At 38.6% G+C, this 25,665-nt stretch overlaps 2 long non-coding RNA genes across 2 annotated transcripts; one reads left to right on the forward strand and one right to left on the reverse strand.

The window, feature by feature from the left end:
* The first annotated feature begins 887 nt into the window (after positions 1–887).
* LOC105538430 lies at positions 888–14,070 on the forward strand. Its single transcript, XR_001005900.1, has 4 exons — positions 888–1,143; positions 2,243–2,366; positions 10,902–11,017; positions 11,129–14,070. It is a non-coding gene; the product is annotated as an uncharacterized LOC105538430 (long non-coding RNA).
* Positions 14,071–17,247: 3,177 nt separating this feature from the next.
* Positions 17,248–23,150, reverse strand: LOC105538431. Its single transcript, XR_001005901.1, has 2 exons — positions 23,086–23,150; positions 17,248–17,478 (listed from the first exon to the last, which is right to left on the reverse strand). It is a non-coding gene; the product is annotated as an uncharacterized LOC105538431 (long non-coding RNA).
* Positions 23,151–25,665: the final 2,515 nt, after the last annotated feature.

Raw genomic sequence — 25,665 nt, forward strand, 5'->3', positions numbered from 1 at the left:
GCACACCTCTAGTCTCCTTTGCGAAAAATACCTTTGCTCTTCTGCATTTTCGTTTTAAAGAAGTTTACATGTTGGCCTGAGGTTTTAATTAGCTGTTGGACCAAAATGAAGACTTTCTAATTGTGTGAAGGACGTGTTTTAGACCACAAGAACATTTTTTTTTTCTTAATCTGAGGCACCCTGCCAGTAGGCAGCCACAGACAACGCCAAAAGGAATGAGACTCTGGGCTGATTTTTATGAATTAGTTAATCTATCCCTCCTCAGAATCTATCAAGTGCTCAAAGCTGCAGACACAAACACGAACATACTAGGGAGGAGAGTCCCAGAAGGCAGAAGATCCCGTACTGCTCGTCCCCAAACGCCTCACCCCGTCACACCCACGAACTCATCCGGTTCTCCCTTCTCAGCGCCCTGCTCCAAGGCGAAGAGTATCCCAGAGGAAGCATCAGGGTCTAAAACAACAACAACAACAACAACAACAACAACAACAACAACAACAACAACACTGAGCCAAACACTGCTGCTTCCTCAGTCGATGAAAGTGCCACCCCACCCCTCTCCCCAAACCCAACCTCCGTAGGGGACATCGAGCCAAGGCCTGCAGCGAGTGACCTGCCGGTGGAGGCGCGGGGCCGCTCACCTACCCGGGCCCGTGGCTCTCGCCCCGCCCCAGCCTCCCAGTCCACTCCGCCAGCCCCAACTTAGGCGAGCGCAGTCGGGACCCCTCTGTCGGGGCTCTTTGTTCGCCGCCCCTCGGCGTTCCAGCGCTCAACCTTGCTCCCAGCAGCCCCCGCCAGCGCACTCGACCTACAGGAAAGTTGCTCCCGAGCTGTGGAGGGGCGTCATCGCCTCCTAGCAACGCTCCTAGCAACCGGGTAACATCTGCTCCCTGTGGTCCAATGCGAGCGGAGAACAGCTGCGCGCCCGCCTAGAGCTGCGAACCCGGAGTGAGAGGCGCTTCAGAGACTGGAGGGACGGACCTGCAGGAGCCAGGGCTGCCCGCCGAGCTGCAGTTGCCGCTGCTGCCGCTGTCAGTGCCCGACTGAAGAGTGACAGCCCCAAAAGCAGGAGTGAGCACCGACCCCCGCGCCTCTACCTAACAGGTGCATGCGCCGATCTGGTGAGTGGACCCAGCTCGCAAGGTATGTCTGGACCCATCCAGCCAGGTGCTTTCCTCCGAGCTCAGAAGAGACTCCTTTCCTTGAGCGGGAGGATAGGGACATGTTCCGGGATCCCACCCCGCCCCCAGTCATTGAAGAGTGGCCAGCTGCTGGTCCCAAATGACCTGATTTGATTTTTTAAATGTAAACCTTGGGATTGGTTCTTGGGTGAAGATTCCCTTGCTCTTCGCTATCAGGTTAGCGTTCGGAAGTTTTCAGTCCTTGTTTATCCGTTGACTTAGCTGCCTATATGCGGCTAGGCTGGAAGCAGCAAGCGCCCATAGAAAGCCTGTGGTTAAAGCTCAAACGACATAGTGTAGTCTTGACTAATTGAATCAACACGTATGGATAGCAACATTCTTTTTAGGTCCTCCTCTGGAAAGGGTCCATTTGGCCAAGAGCAGCCGTTCACTGTTACTCAACCTCCTGAAAAGTAACCATAGTAACTCACCTCTCTTTTGATGGGATCCTCCTTATTGGCTGCCTATCTTCCTTTGGAAAGCACATCTCTCTAAATTTAGAAGATGATGAGATCCGTAAGCATACATCCATGTAGAAAAGGTGCAGTTAAACATGGCCCTTTAAGGAAATGCTGTCTTCAAAGAAAAAGTAGCATTTGGTGATTTCAAATCTTGTGAGAAAGAATGTGCATTCTAAAGAAAGACTGGGTTCGTCTGTTTAGTTAACTCCTGGTTTGTTACTTTAGAGGGAATACTTCCTGAAATTATATAAAATCTGGCATTAAAACTTAAGAATGACTCTGATTTTTTTTTAAATCAGCGTACTGATAATCTTCCAAAAATAATCTCCCAAGTAAATAGCTAGTAAGATGAGTTATTCAGTTATTTCCAAATTTCTTAGGAGAGTTAAGATTTCTCATGTTTAAACTAAAATATGGAGAACACTGAAGTGATTGTGTGTGTTTAAAGGCTTATCTATCTATCTAGTCCAGACCAACCCCATCTCAAATATCTTAGATAATATCCTCCTGTTGCAGGCTTTCTCCTGACTTGAGAACCAGTTCATATCAGTGCAGTCCTGACTCGCCCGATGTTATTTGTGTCTGTCTCCTTGTTTCAAGATCTCAGGTAACCATTCATGAGCCCGAGGCTGTGAGAAATGCTCGCTGTGCAAAGGGGAACTCTCAGCAGATTTTCTGAAACTGTTCTAGAAATACACTTTTCGGATTGATTCAGCATTACCAGGTAATTGCTAGCTTAAAAGAAATTACTGTTTAAATATGTATCCAGAGAAATGAATGCTAATGTAGCATTACCATAACTTACAAGATCAATATAAGGGGTTGTTTATATAGATGGTTGCTGGGTAGAAGTCAATAGAGGTTTTCTGTAAAAAGGACATTTGTGGGCTGGCAGATTTTCCTCTCTAAGACCCATGTGAATAGGGCGGGCCAAATTAGGTAGCCTGGCTCCGGGAACATGCCAAGCGGAAGCCTACTGAGCACACGAGTGCCTGTTTGAATGAAGGAAGTGAAGAGAACTCTCCAAGTTGCAGAAAGAGATTATTGTGATGCTTCAAATTTAATTTGCATAAGGTCATGATGATAGAAACCTCTGAGGGTTCAACATTTTAAACTCAATTTTCAAGACTGAATACATCTTAAATGAGTGTTCAGACCTCCAGCATTTGTAACTTTCACATGTGCTGTGCCCTTTCCGTAGGTAACTAGCCTAGCAAATAACAATCAAATTTATAAGAATAGACCATGCTGCATTTCATCCCATTTCTTTCCTCCCTTTATAAAAATAAATAACTGACCATTTTTATTCAGAAACCTATTTGAAAATTTATTCTGGTCTAGTCGTACAGATTTATGAATACCATGAGACTTTAAGATTATTGATCTCTGTAGCCACTTATTTAAATATCTGTGGTTTAATCATTTTAAGCATTAAAGATTAGCATTTGAACTGTCAAAAATGTTTGTTTTGTTAGTCGTTAGCACCATCCACCCTTCTTACTTCATTTATCATACTGACTGTATTTTATGGTGAGAAACAACCCAAGGAGACCAAAAATATTTACTGTCATCTGCCATGAGATGTATACAGAGTTCCACACCAATTTTTATTTAAGGATCTAGTCACCCTCATCAATCTGAACACCAGCTGCACTTGTATATGTAATGGGTTATAAAGAGGGCATGCACTTAGGAGTATAACATTTGGATAAGGCTGAGATCAAGCAGGTTAAAACTGAATCAAATTATAATTTCAGTCTTTTTTACTCATATACTCTATTTGGAAGTTTTTAGGTATATGTGAAAAATTCTATGTTCAGTTTTATGTCATGTAAACTTCATGGAATTTAGAAGATGCTTTGATGCACAGAGAGATGTTGAAAACTTTTATCAAGAGGTTGAGGCCCTTCCCTCCATACCTGGGCTCTCTACTGATGACTCATGTCAGCCGGCATCCCAACACTAACTCTAAAGCCAAGGAATAATCAGTTCGGATTGCCCTGTTTGTCAAAGCAATATGCCTCAGAAACCCAGAAAAAGTGAAACTGCTAACTCTGAAGCAGAGGTAGGAGTACATTGACCGCAACTACTCAGCACTAAAATGAAGGAAGGATACTTTTGAGTTTTGGGAGAAGCCAATCCTTGTAGATTCTTTTTTTTCCTTTTTCTTTTTAAGTTGTTTATCGAAATAGTGTTAATACATTAATGTTTACCCTTTGTAATCTAACACCAGTTTTTTAATATTTTCTTTTTTTTCTAATTAAATTTATACAAATGGGCTAATAACAGAGCCATCCAATTCACTGCAATAATTCTCAGATGGGGTGAAGGGGTGGTGGAAGGATATTACTGAAAAGCACTAAGAGCTAACCAGTGTTGTGCTCAATATTGTAATATAGCCTTATATTTAGAAAACAAAAGAATGACAGAAAGCAAAGTGCAGCAAGAAGGCTTCTTGGTAGAAATACAAGAGTTATCTAAATATCAGTAGTGCGTAGAAGGACAGGAGGAACAAGTTTGAGGCTGGGAAGTCTACTCTGCATGTGTATTTCAGAGTATATATTATTTTCAAAGTGCTTAGAAAAAGGGAGCATTAGTAAGGAACAGGAAGAAAAGTTGGGAATATTGTAAAGAGAGTCAAGACTCAAGAGCCTAGAACCTCAATTCTGCCTCCATGTGCTGCTCATTTTACTGCTTTATGGCTCATTTTCTCTCTATCTGATGTGTGGTATAAGACTACAAGCTTAAGTAGATTGCTTGAGCTCGAACGTAACACAATTTAATGAAGCATCTATAGCTCTTTAGGAAAAACTTATTTTATATTTACAGGTACATGTGCAGGATTGTTACAAGGGCGAATTGTGTGTCACTGTGGGTTTGGTCTACAGATTATTTCAACACCAGGTAATAAGCGTAGTACCTGAGAGGTAGTTTTTGTATCCTCACCCTCCTCCCTCAGGTAGGCCCCTGTGTCTGTTCTTTGTGTTCATGTGTACTCAGTGTAGCTCCCACTTATAAATGAGAACATGCAGTATTTGGTTTTCTGTTCATGTGTTAGTTCTCTTAGGATAATGGCTTCCAGCTCCATCTATGTTGATGCAAAGGACATGATTTCATTCTTTTTTATGGCTGTATAGTATGGCTGTGCGCTATTCCATGGAAGCACCTATAGCTCTTTAGTGAGAAGGTACCCTGTGAATGAAAATTATTTCACCACTAGAGCTACTCCAGGTGAAACACAAATCGGGTACCATATGAGTGAGGGCAGAGAGCCACCCAACTCCAGGCAAATCCTCGTGTGTTTTAAAGTGAGTAAAATTAAAGATTAGTTCAATCTTACGGTTTTTTATCCATAAGGGTTTTTTATCCCTTCTGGGATAGCAGAAGCAACATTGGCCCGGACAGATGTTTTTGTTAATATACTGAAGCATGGAGTGGTGGTGGTGGTGATATCAAAGTGGAAGACAATGTGAGTGATATAGATCAGGTACTTTTAGAAAGGCCACTGTTATCTATAGGTTAGGGATTAAAAGTCTTTTCTTTGAGTACCAGTCCTGGGTATTGAGGGAAGTTGTAGTATCTCTCTAGCATATCTCTAGGTATGGATTTCTTGGAACCGATATACTGCAATGTGGTTCCAAAAAAGCAATTTTCTTTCTAATTCATTTCTACTTTCCAAGGTAAAAGATGGGGTAAAATGGAACATCATTCCTCAAAATCAGGAATCCACTTCTAGGCGGTGGAAAATCATGACGTTTACCCGAGAAGCCTCCTGCATTTGGCCTCTGTCATTAGCGGGGCAAGATCATGGCAGCAATTGGCTTTAGTGCAGCATCTAGGGAAACTTAATGGTGTTCTGTTTGGTTCAGAGACCATTACCATGGGAGCAGGATAGGCTTGTGGAACTCGTGGGGTTTTCTTTACTATTCCATGCCTGTGCTTGGGGTTATCCCAAGGGACATGGATGCAATCTAGTACCAAACAATGCTGCTGGTATCTTGAGAAAGTCTTCTAAGTCATTGGCTCTCATTATTCCTGGAAGTTCGTAAGAAAGTCTGCTAGGAGCTGGAACTTGTTGGTAATTCTAAACTGCCAGTAAAGTCAATATTGTGCTTGGGGTGGATGATAAATCTGAAGAAACAGATTGCTCCATTGATTCGGAGATAAAACCTGGCACTGAGTTCCACTACCATAAAGGATATTATCCAGAAAAGTGCTAGGCAAGGGGGTTATAAGAGAGAAGAAAGATGGCTGATGGAAAGTTGTTAAACATCAACAGAGCCAAAGGTCTCCAGAAGGCACAGAATCATAGCCTTGAACTTTGCACCCATCTTCCTTCTTGAATACATTCGTGAATGCTTCATGCAGCCCGTGCTTAGCACTAAAGAGAGGACCAATGTCCTAGGTATTCTATAATGCTGCTGAGCAGGATATGTACTTATGATTTCAAAATGAAGTCACTGCAATAATAATACATAACATTTATCGAGCAGGAAATATGAGCCCATGCGACAGGCACTGAGTAACTGCTTTTTAAACATCATCTCTTCTAATTCCAGTAAAACTCAATGAGTTTGATATTGTCCCCCCATTTAACAGTTAAAGAAAAGTTAGGCTCTTTGAGGTTAAATATCTTGGCCAAAGTCAGTAAGCAAATAAACTGTAGAGCTGATATTTGAACTGGGGCCATTGGACAGAACTAGAAGGTTATGCTGAAGTATTTTAAGCCATACAGCGAGACTGCAGAATATGGTTAGCAGGGACAGATGGGGTAACTCTTTCTAATCAACTGTGGTCATGGCCCTTAAGGAAACATCTCCAGTAGCTTTGCCACCAGCAAAGCATTATTTAGCTAAATAGGGACCATTGCGCTTTCAAAGGCTCATGCCAGGCTAACATGTTACAAAGAAAAATCAGCAAGAGATTGTGAAGCTGAGGTGCTTGATTTATCTATAACACAATTCAGTTGTTGATCTGAGATGAAACCAACCTTCTTTCTCCTCATTGATCAGCCTCCACCCCTTCTGTCTGTGGGTAGGACGCACACATCTAATAGGACGGTTTCAACTCTGTTTTTGGAATGTTTTGATTTAAATGTTGTGGGGAGAAAAATGAAAACCAAACTAAAATTAAGATATATCGAACTCATCACTTCTTCACCATGTCTCCAGCTTTTCAGTCTTGGATAAAGAATGGATTACTTTGACAGGAGTTGTTCTTTTTACGGTGGTCTGTTATCTCAAAGTGTTTGTAAATTAATTTGCTCATGATGTTTCCTTAATATATGTCCCCGGGCCATATACCAAATGAAATCACCTGCACCATAATATGATTTTAGTTTTCTGGAGGCAGAAGCAGAGCAATAAGGAAGAGCATTTGAGCAATCATTTGTAATTACATTTTAAACATTTATTTAAAGAATTACATATAAATTATATTGCTAGAACTCTAATGACAGGGATGGTCACTCTGTTCCGTAACTTTTAATTTGTTGGTTATTGATGTTTTATACTAGCAAAGACACTGAGCCTGGCACAGATATTTTATGGGCCCAGAGGATATAGCATTAGAAACAGCTTGAATATTCAAGCCAGCATTAGCCATTTCACTTTCAGAGATAAATTTAGGCTCAGCCTAATTCAGTTTTGTAATTTACATACTGTTCTCAGAGCTCAGAACACTCAGAATAAGAAGACATAAAGTCATTTCATTTTTTTCTTGTCTATTTCGTCATCTTTATTTGAATAATAGGCTGGGTTGAGTTTGGCCTTTTAGTTGCAGGAGAACTATAATAGATTTACACATGTTTACTGAATCATAACAATCAAACTTCCTTGGACAGTCAGGTCAGCTTTAATTAATTATCCAGATGATTATCTGTATGTTTCAAAAATAGTTTACACCTCCTTCACCCAAAATGCATGACCAATGGCAATACACCAGAGATATTTGGAGTTGTTATAGAATCTGTACTACTTTTTTTCAACTTGATCATTTGCAATATCTTCTTGCAGTTTTTTAACTTGCTCATTACAATCTAGTATTTTTGGGAGGCGGGGTGGTGGAGTCTTTGAGTCAGAGCTAGGAGGCCAGGCTGGGCTTTGTTTCTATGTGGTATATTTGTGACTAATGGCACAAATAAGGTCTACAATTTGATTGAGTATTTACTATATGCTAGGCACAGTGCCAGTCACTTTCTATGAATTATTTCAATGATCTTATGAGCCAGTGTTATTTCTATCCTTACTTTACAAATGAGATTTCTAGAGAGTTTATGTAATTTGCTCAAAGTCACACAAATAAGAAGCAGCAGAGCTGGAATTCAGACCACTTCCATCTGACTTCAAAACCCAAACTCTTAGCCACATACCAGAATGTAAATTATTGAACTCGTCTGAGCTGTAGTTTTCTTATCTGGACACTCAGGAGGCTCAATCAGGTGATAGATACATAGTTATCAGCTATGAATTTTTTGAATTCTAATCCAGCCAAGCAAACAGATGTAGGAACTTATGTTTGCTATATATTTGAACCTAAAAGTGGCTAGAACCATCCTCCAAAATTGATACTGAAAACATTTTAAATAGCTAAACAGCTTGCAAAGAGGTAATTGTCAAACTGATACCAGCTGTGAAGGCTTTTCAGCATTTTTAACAACCCATGGGGGTATTTTTTAAGAGCAATAAACTAAATGGCTAAGTGTGTTGCCCACGGAGGAGTTGAGACTCAAATCTAGAATTCCTGAGAATTTTATGTGTATTTTCAGGATCTGATACATTCAGTATCTTAGGCTAACTGGTTGATGATAGCCAGACAATCTTTATGAACCTTGGAATCATTTGATATGATTTTTTAAAATCTTGATCTGTTAAATAAAAATATCTTTCCTGGAGGTGCACTTGGGAGCCAGAACTATAAGTTTGTCATTTGGTTCTCTAATCTGCCACCTGTCCTCCCTTGTATCACTCATTAAAAGATTTTTAATTGGTCGTAAATGCTGTAGATATTGCATTACATGGAAGATAAAATGAGCAGACATTTAAAAAAGATACATATAAGAAAGTCATGTTTGCTTATAATAAAGTTACTCATCTCATGTTCTAGTCTTTCCTCACTGTCACCTACACTATAGTAATTCATTAGAACTTGTTAAAAAAAAATTAGTGACCTGCCCAGGTATAATGCTAATAACAGCCATTGATGCTTCTTAATGTGAACCCAGGAAAACTGACTTCATTCTTCACTATTTAGTTAAAATGCAGTCTGGCTTTGTTCATGAGGCTAAAGCATCTAAGCCAGTGTAGGGAAGCAACAGTAACAATAACAATCAATCAAGCCAATTGCCCGACATTCTATTGATACGGCAATCAGCTGATTGACTGAAGGTTCTGCTCTTAACTCGTTGCCATAGTGCTACTACTACACCTGCTGAATGCTGCAAACAAGAGGCTCTCAAAATGCAATCCCCAGACCAGCAGTATCAGCATCACCTGGAAATTTGTTAGAAATGCAAATTCACTGCTCCTAGCCCAGATCTACTGAATTAGAAACTCTGGGGGTGGGACCCTCAGAGTTTAACATACCCTCCAGATAATTCTGATGCTCACTAACATTTGAAAACTACTATTACATCAATTAGCTAAACAGTTTAAAAAGAAGTAAGTACAAGTAATTGTCACATGGGATAACCCAAAGCTTCACCTAATTATTTGGTTAAATCCTTAAAATATATACCAAAGAAAATGCAGTTTACTAAAAAACAGCCCCTGAGAAAACTGGTTTCTTTGTTCTCTATACAGTTTTGTTCTTCTTGTTTCCTAAACGTTTGAAATCAGTGAAAACTCTACGTAAGCTGTGTTTGCTTACTGAATTCAGGGATTGTGTAAGTATAGTAGCAACTATTGTCTTTGCTTCAGTTCAATTGTGAATTATCATGACATACTCATTTCTTTTAAGATCAGATACACCAGTGTTTTAAAATTCTTCATTCCGTTAACAAAACATAACAACTCAGACTTAAGGCTCTCTTTGGTTAATAATCCACAGTGACGCCAGTGAAAAATTGGACTGCTTGGGAGTGATTTTGTAGCTTTTCTTACTGACTGAGGAAAATCATATAACTACAAAAAGTTGCAGGAAGCTTTTGTCGCTCAGATGCCACTGAGTTGGAGGACAAACTAGAAAAGGCAAAGTCTTGAACACATTTTAAATATTTAAGCTTAGAAAAATTTAAGATTTTAGAGGAAAACCATCAAATGTCTTGCTGTAGATTTATTTAACTAACACATAAATTATTCATTATTTTGTGAACTAAATGGTTTCAACACATAGAAATATTTGACGGTGTGTATTAAGAGTAAAATAAATTATGTTTAAGTATGAAGTTTCTTTCTGGCCTGGTCCCCTGAGGTTGAATGAGTATTGAACCGGACTCAATTTGTTTTCTAAATTCATTCAGTGCTTTCTCTAGGAAGCTGCTTGTCTTTAGCTTTTAGAGTGGATCTTGCCTCCTTTTTGTGATATGAGTGCCACCTAGAGTACACTCTGGGAACTCCCTTAAGCACTGCCTTTAAACTGAAGGATCAGTGAAAATTGGCTTCTGGAACCCCGTCCTTCCTTAAACAACTCAGAACCTCGGTAGCAACAGTATTTTAAAGGAGAAAACAAAGGTCTTCACTTTCAGTATCATGACAAGGCCAAGTCTGCAAATCAGAACCTTACCTAATTCTTTCATTTACTTAGAACATCCATTAAACCATGTGTTAGGATGATGGCTATACCATAATCATATCATAGAGTGTTTTGTCTATAGATACACTGTTATTTCTTTAAAGTGTAATTGGGCTACCAACTATTTTATGCCAATTTGATTAACCTAGTAACACTAAATGTCCTCTCTATATTGGGCAGTTTTACTAAAAGAATGATGAAAAATTTCTTATCTCCTCCCATTACATTCCATTTCAAATTTGGGTGTGTTTTGACATTAAATGGCATGAAATAAAATAGTATATTGGTATTTGATTTCTGAGGGGCTGCATAAGGAAATAAAGATTGGTATCCTCTCTAGAACATCTAGTTTGGGTCTGGATGGTGGTATTTTCCTGTCTGCCGGCTTTTCAATCACTGCTTCACCACGTTGAAGGGAGAACACCAATTTCCAGGATCACCAGTTTATTTTTATAGATAAAATTTATATTATAAGATACTATTTGCCACAATAAAATCTGACCTTTCCCCAATTCTTTTATTTGTTTAGCTTATCCAAAAAAAGTATTAACATATACATTAACAACGTCGAAAGTAGCCTACTTTAAGAGAAAATATGCAGAAGAAGAAGATTTACATCAAGATTACCATGGGTATTTTCCAAAAGTAAGGGTTTATTTATTATTATTTTTTCATTTTTATGAGTGTTGTCAACAGTAAAAAGCTGTAGTTTTTGTTTTTCTAAATATAAATTTAATGATCATGTTTGCTTTCCAGCACCTGATATTACCTGAGGACAGAACTTGCATTCTCAAACTTTCTCTGGAGAAGCTCAGGTTTCTTGAAGACCCAGAAACCTACTTAAGAAGGTCTGTGTTAATTAACAATTTGCTGAGGAAGATACATCTAGAGACGGAGAAAGAGAGCTATGAATACTTTAAAGAAGCTCCCTGTTATAAGACTGCATATTCTGATACAAGAAAACGGCTGAAGTTTATGGTACAAGAATGCTGTTCTCAGTCTCTCTATTATGAAGAGCTGCATTCGTATCATATTGTGCCTTATGCTTCGGAGAATGCCATTTATGAAATGGGCTACACTAGCAGCCACTTGGAGCAAAATTCTCAGTTGCTTATTTATAAAATGAATTAAAGTAACTGTTAAGTCCATTGATACTTTGTTTCTAAATGCCTGAACTGTTTATAGTGAAGATGTTAATATAAGGCACTCATTACCAGTGCACTTGATATCAAAGATGAGATGCATGCTGAACTGATTGGAGAGAACAATGGTTATTACTCAGCAGTCCTTAGAATCATCAAATTGACTAGAAAATATGTTCACATATGATAAAGCGGTCAATTAGCGCTTTAGAAGCAAAGATTTTTTTTAAACATAAGATGTGTAGGAAGAGGCCTACGTTAAATAATTATACAGGTGAAAAATTTTCTTTTACGCCCTGATTTCCAAATTCTGCCACTCTTACTGGAAAGTAATGAAAGTAACAGATTAAATTGATAATGCCATGTCCCTGAGGATGAAGGGTGGAACACATTTAATTTTCTGTAAATGACATGAGGAAGGGCTGGTTCTTTCTGAAGTGCTTTGACTTGTCAAGCATTGTGCCAAATAATTGTTTGATACCATTTTCCTTTTACCATTAATAGCAATTCAAGATGGGGCAAAGACACTGCAACTAAACTGCTGAGTGTAATGACCAGATTACTCCAAACTGATCCATTTTACTATTTTGTGGGGAGGGCTTAGACTTTTCTCTTTAAAAGTGAAATTTAACAAAATAGCCTTGCAGATGGGCTTATCTTTAAATTCTACAGGTTGGTTAAAATTTGTGGTGGGCCTTTAGTTAGCAGTTTAAGTTTTATTTATTTTTTTTTAACAGGCTGTGAAGCTCAGGAAAAGGGTGGGGAGGTAAATTTGTTTTTAATGAGTTGATACTTTTTAGAAACCTTATCTACAAAAATTAATGAGAACAACAAATTCCACATGATGTTATTTCTTCATCTAGTTAAGAGTACATTTAAGGCTGCCTGGATGAAACTTTGCACTGATTTTTGTATAATAGCTGATCATTCACTATTTGACAAATTGTTTCAGAATGCCTTTGGTGGTGAAGTTTAGGTAAGTCCCTATGTTTTGCAATTTGACAGATAATTATTTAACAAGTTGGATAGATTTACGAAATTGTTTGAAGTGGTTCATACTGTTCTTTCAGGTTTGAGTGAGATGTCTGATTTCAATGTCTGAAGTTTTGTCCTATGGAGCGTATCATTTAAAGAATTGTCATTAACTGATAAAACAGATTGGAAAAACTAGGTGCCAAAGGTGTATTTAAGAAAATACCAAAGACTCAAAGATGAGTGTTAGGAAGACTATGATAATGAAGATAAGAATCTAAAGTAAGGGTTGCATAGGACATAAGAAGAACATGGTTAAAGGGGTTTGGAATGATTTGCTTACTAATGTGCTTTCAGAATACTTTACACGTAATAATCATAATCAAGGGCACTGCTTTAAATGAAGATACTACAGACCTTTAGGAATCATATGCCTTGGAAAAAAATCTATGTATGGTGACTTGTCAACAAAGTATCTTCCCTAGTTGGATGCCATCTTGTAACCAAGAAGACTTTCTTCTATTCAAGAGAAATTTGGTTTTAGTTTTGATTCAATACTTGGTCCCTCTAATTAATCACTGGGGTGATTAACATGAATTCAGTTGGTATAAAGAGTATTGGTTCCCTAATTAGCCTGCAGTGTTGAAGACCACATAGATATATTATTGATAAGACTATGAGGCTTATGTTTAATTACTCAATCAAAGTAGGAAGAAATGCTTTAGAAGAAACTAAAAAATTATAATTTAGGTTAATTTTTAAAGGCAATTTAGTATAAATGAGTTAGCTTTGAAATACAGATTTAAATGTTTAAAAATTAATTTGAGGGCAAGATTTGATACCAAAGTTTCAAAAATTTTATTTCACTGCTTATAAAATACTTAATCAGAACACTTATTTTAAAAAATAAGATCTTATTTGAAAAACTCCAAATTTGATGGGATAGTTACACCATCATACAATTTTAAAGGTAGAATTAGCTTTCTAATACTTTAAAATATTTTCTGAAATGAACATTTGACTTGGTTTAGGACAGTGTCTATAAGTAAAAGACACCAATGGTAACAGATATGACTTACAAAACTGCCACATATCGAAATTGATTGAGGACTGAAATACATATACTTTGGCATAGAGAAGAGAGGAAGAGAAAAAATATGAAAAAAGTGTGACATTGTAATATTTATTGTATTTAATAAATCTTGAAGAAAGAATTATTGAGCAATGAACCAGTGACAGATATAAAAGCCTGTTTTATTTGATGACATCATTAACTGAGTTTTCTGATCTATACATTCATACATCGAGAAGAAACTGTCTTAAAAACCAGTGGGTTTTTTTTTTTTTTTAAAGTTCTAGCATACATGTGCAGAATGTGCAGGTTTGTTACACAGGTATACACGTGTCATGGTGGTTTGTTGCACCCATCAACCTGTCATCTACATTAGGTACTTCTAATGCTATCCCTCCCCTGTGATATTTGTTAATATGCTTTTTTAAAAAAGTGTCTGCCTCGAAACAGGTAGTTAAAAAATATCTTGTAGGGCATTTAATTATTTTTTCCAATAAACAACTCATAGATAAGGGGTTGACTAATGTTATCTTGATTTAGAAAATTTGTATGTAAAATGTGTAAACTTTTCTGGGTTAACTAATAGACTACCGGGATTTTAGCACGGCAAACTAATCTACAGGGAGACCCACACACAGGCTTGCTTTGCTGACTACCCAGCGGGCTTTGTTACAGGAGCTGCAAAAGGTGGAAGACCAGTTACAACCTTTTTTTTTTTTTTTTAAACCTGGACATCCTTTCTCTGGTGGCAAGAGCCATCCTTATGATAAGGAAGGTGAGATAGAAAATGGAGAGCCTTTGGTAATGTTATCTTTCTTGTGGGTGTCCAACTAGCCTCAAGGCCAAGTGAAGAAGAAAATAGAAAAGTAGAAGAGGAAAAATGAAGAAAAGAAGAAAAAGAGGGCAGGGCCAGAGAAGTAAAGAGTAGGATTAGCAAGTGAAAGAAAAAGTTGCTTTGTTGTGTGGGAGGGTGTTCTTGCTTGCTATACTCAATTTTGCTTTCCCATGTCTGCTGTACACAGAACACCTGATCTCTGCAATGTATTGCTCCTTTCTTTCATTCACTGTGATGAGTAAGACTAGATTCTTTTCAGCATATCGACTATTTGCAAAGTGTGAACACTGTAAAATATCCCTGAAACTGAGCTCCTTGGGTGGATAAGCAAAGGAAAAATAGAAAATAATTAAGGTTAGGGAAAGGCTAAAGGATAAGCCTGTGTATAAATGGAAAATGGATAAGTTCCAATGCATTATCTGGTTTCAATGTAACACCCAAGATTTAACAAACTCAGTGCTAGAAGACTTGAAAATAAGTGCAATTAACTACCATTTATTGAGCAGATGTTATGAGCCAGGCACTGTGCTAGGGCTGGGGATACATAAGTGAATAATGCACAGTCCCAGAAGTCAGATTATTTGGTTTTGTTTTACCAAATCCAAATGCAGTACCTGCATTTCCCTTTTCCAAACTGGGATGGCTATCAAATGTGTCTTTCAAAAAGTGTTTGCAGGTGAGAAGATGCACAAGGTGAAGGAAAGTTTTCCTGACCCAGATCTTAGAAGGAAAGGAGAGGATATGTTTTGCTTTACAGAATATTTACTGTTGGCAAAAAGCCACTATTGCCTAAGGGAAGTATGGCTGACCTCAGCCCATCCCTGGGGCATATCTCGTGGGTGTGGTAGGGAGACCAATCAGGTAGGGAACAATTCCTTTTCCCCTTACCTATCTGGCTTCCATGTTCTTTTATGGGACAAGTCAGATTAATATTAATGTTAAGGAGAGCCTTAAAGGAGAAAGAGAATCAATAAATCACAGCCTGAAAGTTGTGTATATTGTGTGCAAGGTCAGAGGGGCAGTCTTCTTTAATTTGCCTTGTGCTGGTGAATTGCTTGAATGAACTTCAGTATTTCTTAACACCGGGTACTGGAGCCACCTTCCTTCTCTCCCTGTGGTTTCCTCTTTAAATCACACCCTGACCCCAGTCTTTATAGTCCATTGTAAGTGGAAGTTATAGTTCTATTCTTCGCCCCCAGCTTGCTCCCTATCATTGATACTTAAGGGGAAAGTAACAATTTGCAGTACTGGCTGAACTCCTTTGGGAAAGTTTCTGGAGTGTATCAAGTGAGAATTCATCATAGTAACATGGTCATTACTGGCTGAACAAAATTCTTTTTGAAACTATTGCACTTAGTCATTAAATAATTGTTTACTAAGGCAATCTTCATGTTTCTAGAATTCAGTGTAATAGTTAACAGTTGTATATGTCTCACAAAAGAAACTACTTAGGTTGGAAACAATGGAAGGTTGTGTATAATTAATCAGGTCCTGAATATTTATGTAACATATGACATTTTAACTTATATGTTCTCATTCTCAAACTTCATTACTATACAGCAGCCCCAAGACAAATTTCAGGTTTTTTGTTTCTTTATTAAGTGGGCCATGTCTAAAAGTTGGTACATTCCTGATTGAATGTTATGGACAAAATTTCCCCATTAAAGTAGTTTCGTCTTTCTCAAGGATTATCCTTTAGGGTTGGGTGGATTAAAGACATTACATTAGTGCTTCTTGAGCTTACAAGTCACTAGGGATCTTGTGAAAATACAGATTCCTTTTAGTAGGTTTGGGATGAGGAATGAAGGTCTTCATCTCTCGAACGTCCCAGGTGATGTGGATGCTGCCAATCCATGCACCACACTTTGAGTTGGGAGAGTCTACATCATTGGAGAAACATGCAGACTGAAGCCTATACTCTTAAACTTTCAAAGACTCTGTGTTCATGTCTGTGTTCTGTGGGATTTTTTTTCTTTTAAGAAGTAAAATGCATGAAGTAAAATCAGAAAACCATAACACTAGTTTTCTAAATTTGCCACAAATACTATAATACTTTGCAGAGTAAAATGCAAAGATTATTCCTCTTACAAGTTTTCTCTATATCAAGTGCAGGAAAGGAACATGGGTAGAGTCATGTACCATTCTTATCAGTCAGGAGATGACACATGCAAATTTCTCTTCTTGATGTTCCTCTTGATTATATTCACATCAGGGAGCTCCATTTGGTAACAAAGATGAAATCCTGTTCACATTTAACAAGAATTTAGCAATTTCTTGCTTGGCAAAATCTGAGACAACCTTACAAAAACATCCTACATTAAATTCAGAATTTTGGGTAGCTGCATAAGCTGAAGATTATGGAAAACCTGAGCTGAAAATGGCACCTGGATCTGTAACTTCTTGTCTTGAGCTCTTTTTTGAGCTTTATTCTGTGAGAGATCCTTCCCCTGTTGTACTTTTTCTATTTCTCCTCAGTCGCTGGGGTCTCAGTACGGGGTGGAGGATTGGTGTAAATGAGAGAGTCACATAAATTGTCTAATTTGAGCATGCCAAGTGATTTTTGTCAGGCTCTTTTGGTCATAAAATTTTGGTATAACTATTGTGAAATATAGTGTCATAAATTTGTCATAAACCATTAATGAAGGAAGAGAAGCAGGAATTTATTTCTGTGGGAATGCACTCAAATATCAAGCAGATGGTGTTCTACAACATTTATTTGGGAAAATGTGTATCTGTTACATAATCTAAAATATGTCTTTTTCACATTTAAAAATATTTGGGTCATGATTTAGAGTTTTTATTGGATTGTTTTTTAAACTGAGAGGAAGAAGAAAGGTAATTGTATTTTAAAACATTTGACATGTTACTAATAAAATTTTATTTCTGGTGAAATATAGGTGCCTTTGTTAAGTAGGGGAGGTGGGATCATGAACATCTGGCAGCTGCTGTATGTCCCTTATTTCCAGAGGCATCATTTTAAAGTCATATGCTTGTATTTCTTTCGGCAGTTTGTTTTCAGCACTGTTTGCTTAAGGATTTGGAAGATATTCCCAGTCTCCTGGCACAGCTTCTTCACTGAGTGACCCTGAAATGGTTTTTAGATAGTGCACGTCATTTAAAAGGACACAACAGAACTGACTCCTTTTAGGCATTTTTTAAACACAACAACTATAAATCTCAGGGTGAAAGATAGCTCCTCTATCCACTGAACAGCTGTGGGTGTGTGCGTCATTCTCCATGATTTGTTAGGTGAACTGAGCATTAGATGAACTTGGATTCATTAGGTGAACTGGCATGCACCAGGGAGATAGCGTCCCTCTCTTTCTAGCAAACTTTCCATCAGTTTGCAAAGCTGATAAAGCTGATCTAGTTATCAGCTTTGCAAACTGATGATCCTAGGGGCCTCTACAAAACACTGACTCATGTGGGGCACCAGTGCCCATGTAGGTGTCTAAAAGCAAATAACCTTTTTCTGTGTATATCCAGTGTTTTAGTCTGTTCTCTCACTGCTAATAAAGATATACCTGAGACTGGGGAATTTATAAAGAAGTTTAATGGACTCATAGTTCCACATGGCTGGGGAGGCTTCACAATCATGGCAGAAGGCAAATGAGGAGCAAAGTCATGTCTTACATGGCAGCAGGCAAGAGAGCTTGTGCAGGGAAACGCTCATTTATAAAACCATCAGATTGCATGAGATTTATTCACTACCATGAGAACAGTATGGGGGAAACTTCCCCCTCTGATTCCATCATCTCCACCTGGCCCTGCCCTTGACATGTGGGGATTATTACAATTCAAGGTGAGTTTTGGGTGGAAATGTGACCAAACCATTCCACCTCTGGCCCTTCCCAAATCTCATGTCCTCACATTGCAAAACCAATCATGCCTTCCCAACAGTCCCCCAAAGTTTTAACTCAGCATTAACTTGAAAGTCTACAGTCAAAAGTCTCACCTGAGACAAGGCAAGTCTCTTCTGCCTATGAGCCTGTAAAATCAAGAGCAAGTTAGGTACTTCCTAATACAATGGGGGTATGCTTATTGGGTAAATACAGCCATTCCAAATGGGACAAATTGGCTAAAACAAATGGGTTACAGGCCCCATGCAAGTCCAAAATCCAGCAGGGCAGTCAAATCTTAAGAGTCCAAAATGATCTTCTTTGACTCCATGTCTCACATCCAGGTCATCCTGATGTAAGAGGTAGGTTCCCACGGTCTTGGGCAGCTCCACCCCTGTGGCTTTGCAGGGTACAGCCTCCCTCCTGGCTGTTTTCATGGGCTGCCATTGAGTGTCTGTGGCTTTTCCAGGCACACAATATAAGCTGTTTGTGGATCTATTATCCTGAGTTCTGGAGGACAGCGGCCTCCTTCTCACAGCTCCACTAGGCAGTGCCTCAGTGGGAACTCTGTTTGGGGGATCCAACCCCACATTTCCCTTCTGGACTGCCCTAGCAGAGGTTCTCCATGGGGGCCCTGCCCCTGCAGCAGATTTCTGCCTGGACATCCAGGAGTTTCCACATGTCCTCTGAAATCTAGGCAGAGGTTACCAAACCTCAATTGTTGACTTCTGTGCACCCACAGGCTCAACACCATGTGGAAACCACCAAAGCTTGGGACTTGCACCCTCTGAAGCAATGGCCTGTGCTCTACATTGGCCCTTTTTAGTCATGGTTGGGATGCAGAGCACCAACTCCCAAGACTGCACAAAGCAGCAAGGCCCTGGTCCCAGCCCACAAAACCATTTTTTCTTCCTAGGCCTCCAGACCTGTGATGGGAGGGGCTGCTGTGAAGACCTCTGACATGCCCTGAGGCATTTTCTCCATTGTTTTGGCGATTAACATTTGGCTCCTCGTTACTTATGCAGCCAGCTTGAATTGTTCCTCAGAAAATGGGTTTTGCTTTTCTATCACATCATCAAGATGCAAATTTTCTAAACTTTTATGCTCTGCTTCCCTTTTAAACATAAGTTCCAATTCCAAACCACTTCTCTGTGAATATATAAAATTGAATGCTTTTAAGAGCACCCGAGTCACATCTTGATCACTTTGCTGTTTAGAAAATTTCTTCTGCCAGATGCCCTAAATCATCTTTCTCAAGTTCAAGGTTCCACAGATCTCTAGGGCAGGGGCAAAATGCTGTCAGTCTCTTTGTAAAACATAGCAAAAGTCACCTTTATTCCAATTTCCAACAAATTCCTTATCTCCATCTGAGACCACTTCAACCTGGACCTTATTGTCCATATCACTATCAGCATTTTGTTCAAAGTCATTCAACAAGTCTCTAGGGAGCTCCAAACTTGCTCACATTTTCCTGTCTTCTTCTGAGCATTTTGTTCAAAGTCATTCAACAAGTCTGCAGGAAGTTCCAAACTTTCTCACATTTTCCTGTCTTCTTCTGAGCCCTCCAAACTGTTCCAACCTCTGCCTGTTACCCAGTTCCAAATTCACTTCCACATTATCAGGTATCTTTACAGCAGTACCCCACCACCCAGTACCAATTTACTGTGTTAGTTCATTCTCACACTACCACACCCAAGACTGAGTAATTTATAAAGGAAAGAGGTTTAATGGATTCACAGTTCCACATGGATGAGGAGGCCTCACAATCGTGGTGGAAGGCAAAGGAGAAGCAAAGACACATCTTACATGGTGGCAGGCAAGAGAGCTTGTGCAGGGGAACTCCCAATTATAAAACCATCAGATCTTGTAAGACTTATTCACTATCAGGAGAAAAATATGGAGGAAACTGCCCCCATGATTTAGTTATCTCCACCTGGCTCTGCACTTGACATGGAGGGATTATTACAATTCAAGGTGAGATTTGGGTGAGGACACAGAGCCAAACCATATCATCGAGCAAGACAAAGTCTTGATTAAATGTACAGTTATTTGAGCAACCCAGTTATTTCAGTTTAAATGAACAACTGACTCACATAAATGACAGAGACTATCATGTATGTGTTAGTAGAAACTTAAACACATATGATCAGACACATCCAAGACAGTAACATAAAGAACTGATCAGTACTTTCCAGCAGTAAAGAATCAATCTTATATATTATATTATGTAAGTGTCTTGGATAGTGCCTGGAGCATATCTGGTAGAAGTAAATGGCACTGTCTAAGTAACTCTTAGTCTGTTTTTTAAACAAATAAATGTGTTTTTTTGTTTCCATTGGTGTTCTACTTTTAAATTTAAAAGTAGGTCGATAGAATTTTCTTTCCTATTGAAATTTGTAGGCTGGGCATGGTGGCTCATGCTTGTAATCCTAACACTTTGAGAGGCTGAGGCAAGAGGACAGCTTGACCCCAGGAGTTCAAGACCAGTCTAGGTAGCATAGTGAGATCTTGTCTCAACAAGTAATTAAAAAAACATTAGCCAGGTGTGTCAGTGCATGCCTGTGCATGGTCCCAGCTACTCGGGGGGCTGAGGTGTGAGAATCATTTGGGCCCAGGAGGTTGAGGCTGCAGTTAGCCTTAGTTAGGATCACACTGTTGCACTCTAGCCTGGGCAACAAAGAAAGACCCTGTTTCAAAAAAATAAATAAATAAATAAACAAAAAATAAAAGAAATAAAAAATTTATGGAACACACACACATAGAGAGCGTGCGCAAGAGTGGCAGCGAGAGAGAGAGAGAGAAACCATCAATTGCAGGTGAATGGGCCTGTTTGTTTATTACCATTAAGAAGTAAAAGAAAGGGTGAGTACCTCAAGGTGTTTCTTTCAATCACCTTGGAATCTGCATGAGAATTTCAAGCCACATTGAGAAGCTTAAATATAGTGGAATTGGCGAGTTGATAGTTTTAACCTCAAAACGAATATCCACCACAAAAAAGGATTTCTGTTTTTATTTCCCCACACTACTCCCCAAGCTTATTCTAGCTTATTCCTGGCCCACTGCTTCTATTTCAGACCTGATTGCTGTCACTGAAATTGTATAGTCATGGTAAACTCTACCAGGACAAATCCTTCAAAGGCCTGATTAAATCACCCCAGTCTTTTCTTCATATTGTAGTAGTTTTATTACAATTCCTCCATGTATTCCATACAGTGAGACTCACTCCCAAACATTTACTTATCTGAAAGGTATTCATACTGTTGCCCCATGGATTTTATAATTAGAAGTGTTTACAAACTGTTCCGTGTAAACTCAAGTTATACAGAATTATTACTCCCCTCAATGCAAAAGAAAAGATATTAAATTATTATTAGTTCATACATACAAGTAGAATACAGCACCACTTTGATCAATTATGGTCATAGTATTTCTATAGTTTATGAAGAAGCCAAATACGGAAGCTTTATCTGTATGTCTGATATTCCCCCACTTTCTTTTTATCAGTTTGTGAAAAAAAAAAAAGGGTACAATTCTTCAATTATCTAATTAAAATACTTCATGCTCAGTTGACCTCATTGGCAGGAGGAAAGACTGGACGTCTTCCTCTTGGGAGAGCTTACCCCAAGGTGCTCCAGGGCCATGTCCACTGGTCAGTAGCCAGCTGCAGCTTGTCAGGAGAGAGCATGACTGCTTAAGGTGTCTAATCTTGCCAACTAGAGGCTGCTGGCGCTCAAGTGTCAACGTGATATCACCATGGAAACCAAGCCCTTCCAGGGCAGGCCTTACTAGTGGTTACTGTGAATAGGGAAACTGTCTTCTTACAATGGAACCTTATCCTGATTGCCCCATTTTTTATAAAACACACATAGACTAAACTCCTTTTCATGTCAAACTCCCCAAGGAAATTATCTCTGTTGATACTAAATAATTAAGAGTCCCAAATAAACTAGAAACTGTCATTTCTGTTTAGCTTTCAAAATGAGCCAACTACAAAAACTCTTCACTCTGTTGTAGTGGATAGGCCATTAGGACCTGGAAAACAAACAAACAAACCCCAAAATACTAAGTAGTTCACTGTCTCTGGTTTGTACTATGTCCTCTTTCCCAGATCCCTGCATAATTAAATGGAATGGAATTGATGTAGTCAGCATTGATGGAGAGAGCTTTCTGCCTGGAGATAAGAAGCAGTCAAGTTATGGGGAGGCAGAAGCATGGAAGCAACCTGGACAACGGGAACAAATGCACCAGGGACTTAAATATTTGTTCCTATATTTAGAGGAAAAGAACCCTAGGCATGGGCCCAAAACTTCGACAGTGCTGTTTTCCTTCTTTGAATTTGCTCTAAGGGTGTGAGTGTCTTTCAGACAGATGGCTGAAATGATTGCTCCCCTCACTTGCATATTGCACAATGAATTTTGTTTCATAGACTTGGTTTTATCTAAAGAAACGTTTATATTATTTTTACATACCACTGGCCTACTGATTTACAAACTTGTATCCTATTACCCTGGAACAAAGACCCAGTAATTGTCCTGGTTATAGAATTAGACATCATCTGGGAGAATATAAGGGATATTCTCAGCCAAAAACCAAGATTATAGTATTGGAAAAAATGCTCCCTGAGATGGTGAGGATGCCCACACTTATACCCGAATTATAACATGACAGCACTTCAGTAATGATGCCAGGCTTCTCTCTCCTATGCAGCACTTTCCAAAACAATGCTGCCTGGAAACACATCTCCAAAAGAGAGTTTGTAGGCTAGCTTTTTGAGTTTTAACCTTAACTTCCCATTTAAGCTCATAGAAAAAAAAAATATGACATTAAATCTCCCTGCCTTTCTGGGTACTTACTGTTGCCTGAATGGTGGAAAGCTCTTTCGAAAAGATGGTTTTCTGTACTTCTGCTTTTCTTCACCAGTGGGTCTCAGAGATTGGCTTCTCTTAGGTATCTATTTGTAGATTCAAGGAACCAGTTGACTGTTGCCTGGGATACCGAGATTTTGAAGATACCGTCCTGGCTCACAACAGGCTAAAAATTAGAAGGGATAAGAAAAATATACACAAAATTCTAAATCAAAATAGATTTGCCTAAGTTGCATGAGAAATACAGAATTGTGCAATAAAATAATGAAGAGATTCTATCTAGTTGGGAAAAACAGGCAAGTATTAATGAAAAAGTAGAGTTCAACAACAACTTTGAAGAAAGAGTAAAATTTTAACAGGCAGAAAGAGGAGCCAACAACCAAAGGGAAAGGGTTGGGAAAGTAGGGATGTGATGGGGGAACAATCTGTATTCTGGATTAATTGAAGGAGACGAGTGTTAGAGAGGGGCAATGAAAAGTGATGCCATAAAATAATCAGGGCACCTTTTGTGGAAGGCTTTGAACACCAGTGTGAGGCATCTGAATCCTCTTCGGTAGGCGATTGGAAGCCATTGATGGTGTTTCTGATAGCACTTTGGAAAGGCTGGTCTTACATGTGTTGAATAGAAATGGCAAAATAGTTATGAGAGACATTACAGAGACACACTAAACGCTTAGAGATGGAGGGTGAGGGAACAAGAGTGAAGAGTCACTTTTCAGATGTAGACAGATCTGCATTGTCTATGTAACAAAGATCCAGTAATTGTCTGGGTCTTTGCCCCAGCAATATTGTAGCAACTTGCCACTTGAACTGTGGATGGTCTAAACTGAGGTACTGTAATTGTAAAATATACTCTGGATTTCTAAGGTTTTTATATTAAAGAATGTAAATATCCCATTGCTTACATGTTGAAATGCTAATATTTAGTATTTACTGCATTACATAAAATATATTTAAAACTAATTTAACCTGTTTCTTTAAAAATGTGTAGTGTAGCTACTAGAAAATTTAAAATTATATATGTGGCTTACATTCTATTTCTATTGGATGGCGGTCGTTTAGATTTTAGACAAATGGAACAATGGTGGATCATTAACAGACAAAGAAAAAAGAAGAACACGAGGTAGGGAGAGAGATCATCAACTTAGTGTTTCATATTTTAGCTTGGAGTGAAACGTTCAAGTGGAACGTCAATAAAGCAGCTGAAAATATAAGTCTGGTATTAGGAGGGAATTGAGTGGAAGAAGCAGTTAGGAAGCCAATTGCTAAATCTTCTAGAACTACTGATAATTGCTCGAAAATATTATATCATTGTGAGTCTCTGACCAATAATTTCTTTGGGCATACTCCTTAAAATTCCATATGGTATATATGGACCTCCTTAACCTTGCGTGTGGGCCTTCTCCTTACAAAATTCTCTCTAGTTTCCAGTGCCCACAGATATGGACGACTTACAAGGTGCCGAAGACTTGCAATGGAGTGGGAGATGATGGTGTGGGGTGCAGGCTGCTGCCACAATTGTGAACAAACTGGTCCCTAGGGGTTGGTGATGTGCGTGAATACTGACATTCAGAACAACCACAACATTTGTTTTGCAGTACTCAGGAGGGAACAACAGAAGCAGTCTTTGCTCTTCATGATTTTATAATCTGATATGTGGACATAAAACACCATCAGACAGTGGGATTTTTCTTTTTTGATCCCAGTGTCTAGAATTATATGACCATCAGTTTAAATGCTCCATTCATTTTTGGTCCAATTCTAATGCCTTTTTTTTTTTTTTTAATTAAATATCTTGTTCTCTTCCAACTGGATATACTCTTTTTTTCATTTGAGCCCTTATAGCATTTTGTATCTCTTTCTCTCTTTTTTATTGTCTGCCTTGTGTTGAATTATTTCATTACATATCTCTTCTCTCCCCTAGACTATATGGCCCTTGGATATGGACGACATATATTTATCTTGATCTTTCCTGATAATTTGTCTTTAGTTCATTCAGCCAGTGCTATGCTGAATGAACAAAAATTAAAACAGCTACCATTTGTTCAGCATTTACTATACGTGAGGTTTTGTAAGTATTTAATTGACTTCTCGCCAACCATAAAAATTACATTTTATTATTTTCAAATTTATAGTTAAGAAAACTGAGGTACAAAGAATTTCAGAAACTAGTCCAGTGCTGTCCAGCTGGTCGGTGGTAGAGCCAAAATTAGAACTCCTGTGGCCTGACTGCAGAGCCTTCACTGTGAGAGAGTGTATTGTTGTGCTTAGGAAAATGGTTTTGGAGTAAGAGTAAAATGGTCTGGAGTAAGCTTCAAGCCTTAATACCACTACCTATACCTGTAGGACTTTGGGAAAGTTCCTGTCTAAACTTCTTTAACCCTTTTCCTGTTTTCCTTGAGATGACTTGCCAGCAGCTGCAGTGTTTACTCTAAGATAACTTTGCCACAAAATATCTCACTTTTATTATTATTTTCAAATCGCTCTACTATATCGACTTTGGAAACAAGAGACATCATTCTATTGATACCATTCTGTTTTTAGTAGTGGTATTTTCATTTACAAAAA

Source organism: Mandrillus leucophaeus, unplaced genomic scaffold (assembly GCF_000951045.1).
Source record: "Mandrillus leucophaeus isolate KB7577 unplaced genomic scaffold, Mleu.le_1.0 Scaffold192, whole genome shotgun sequence".
Classification (NCBI taxonomy): domain Eukaryota; kingdom Metazoa; phylum Chordata; class Mammalia; order Primates; family Cercopithecidae; genus Mandrillus; species Mandrillus leucophaeus.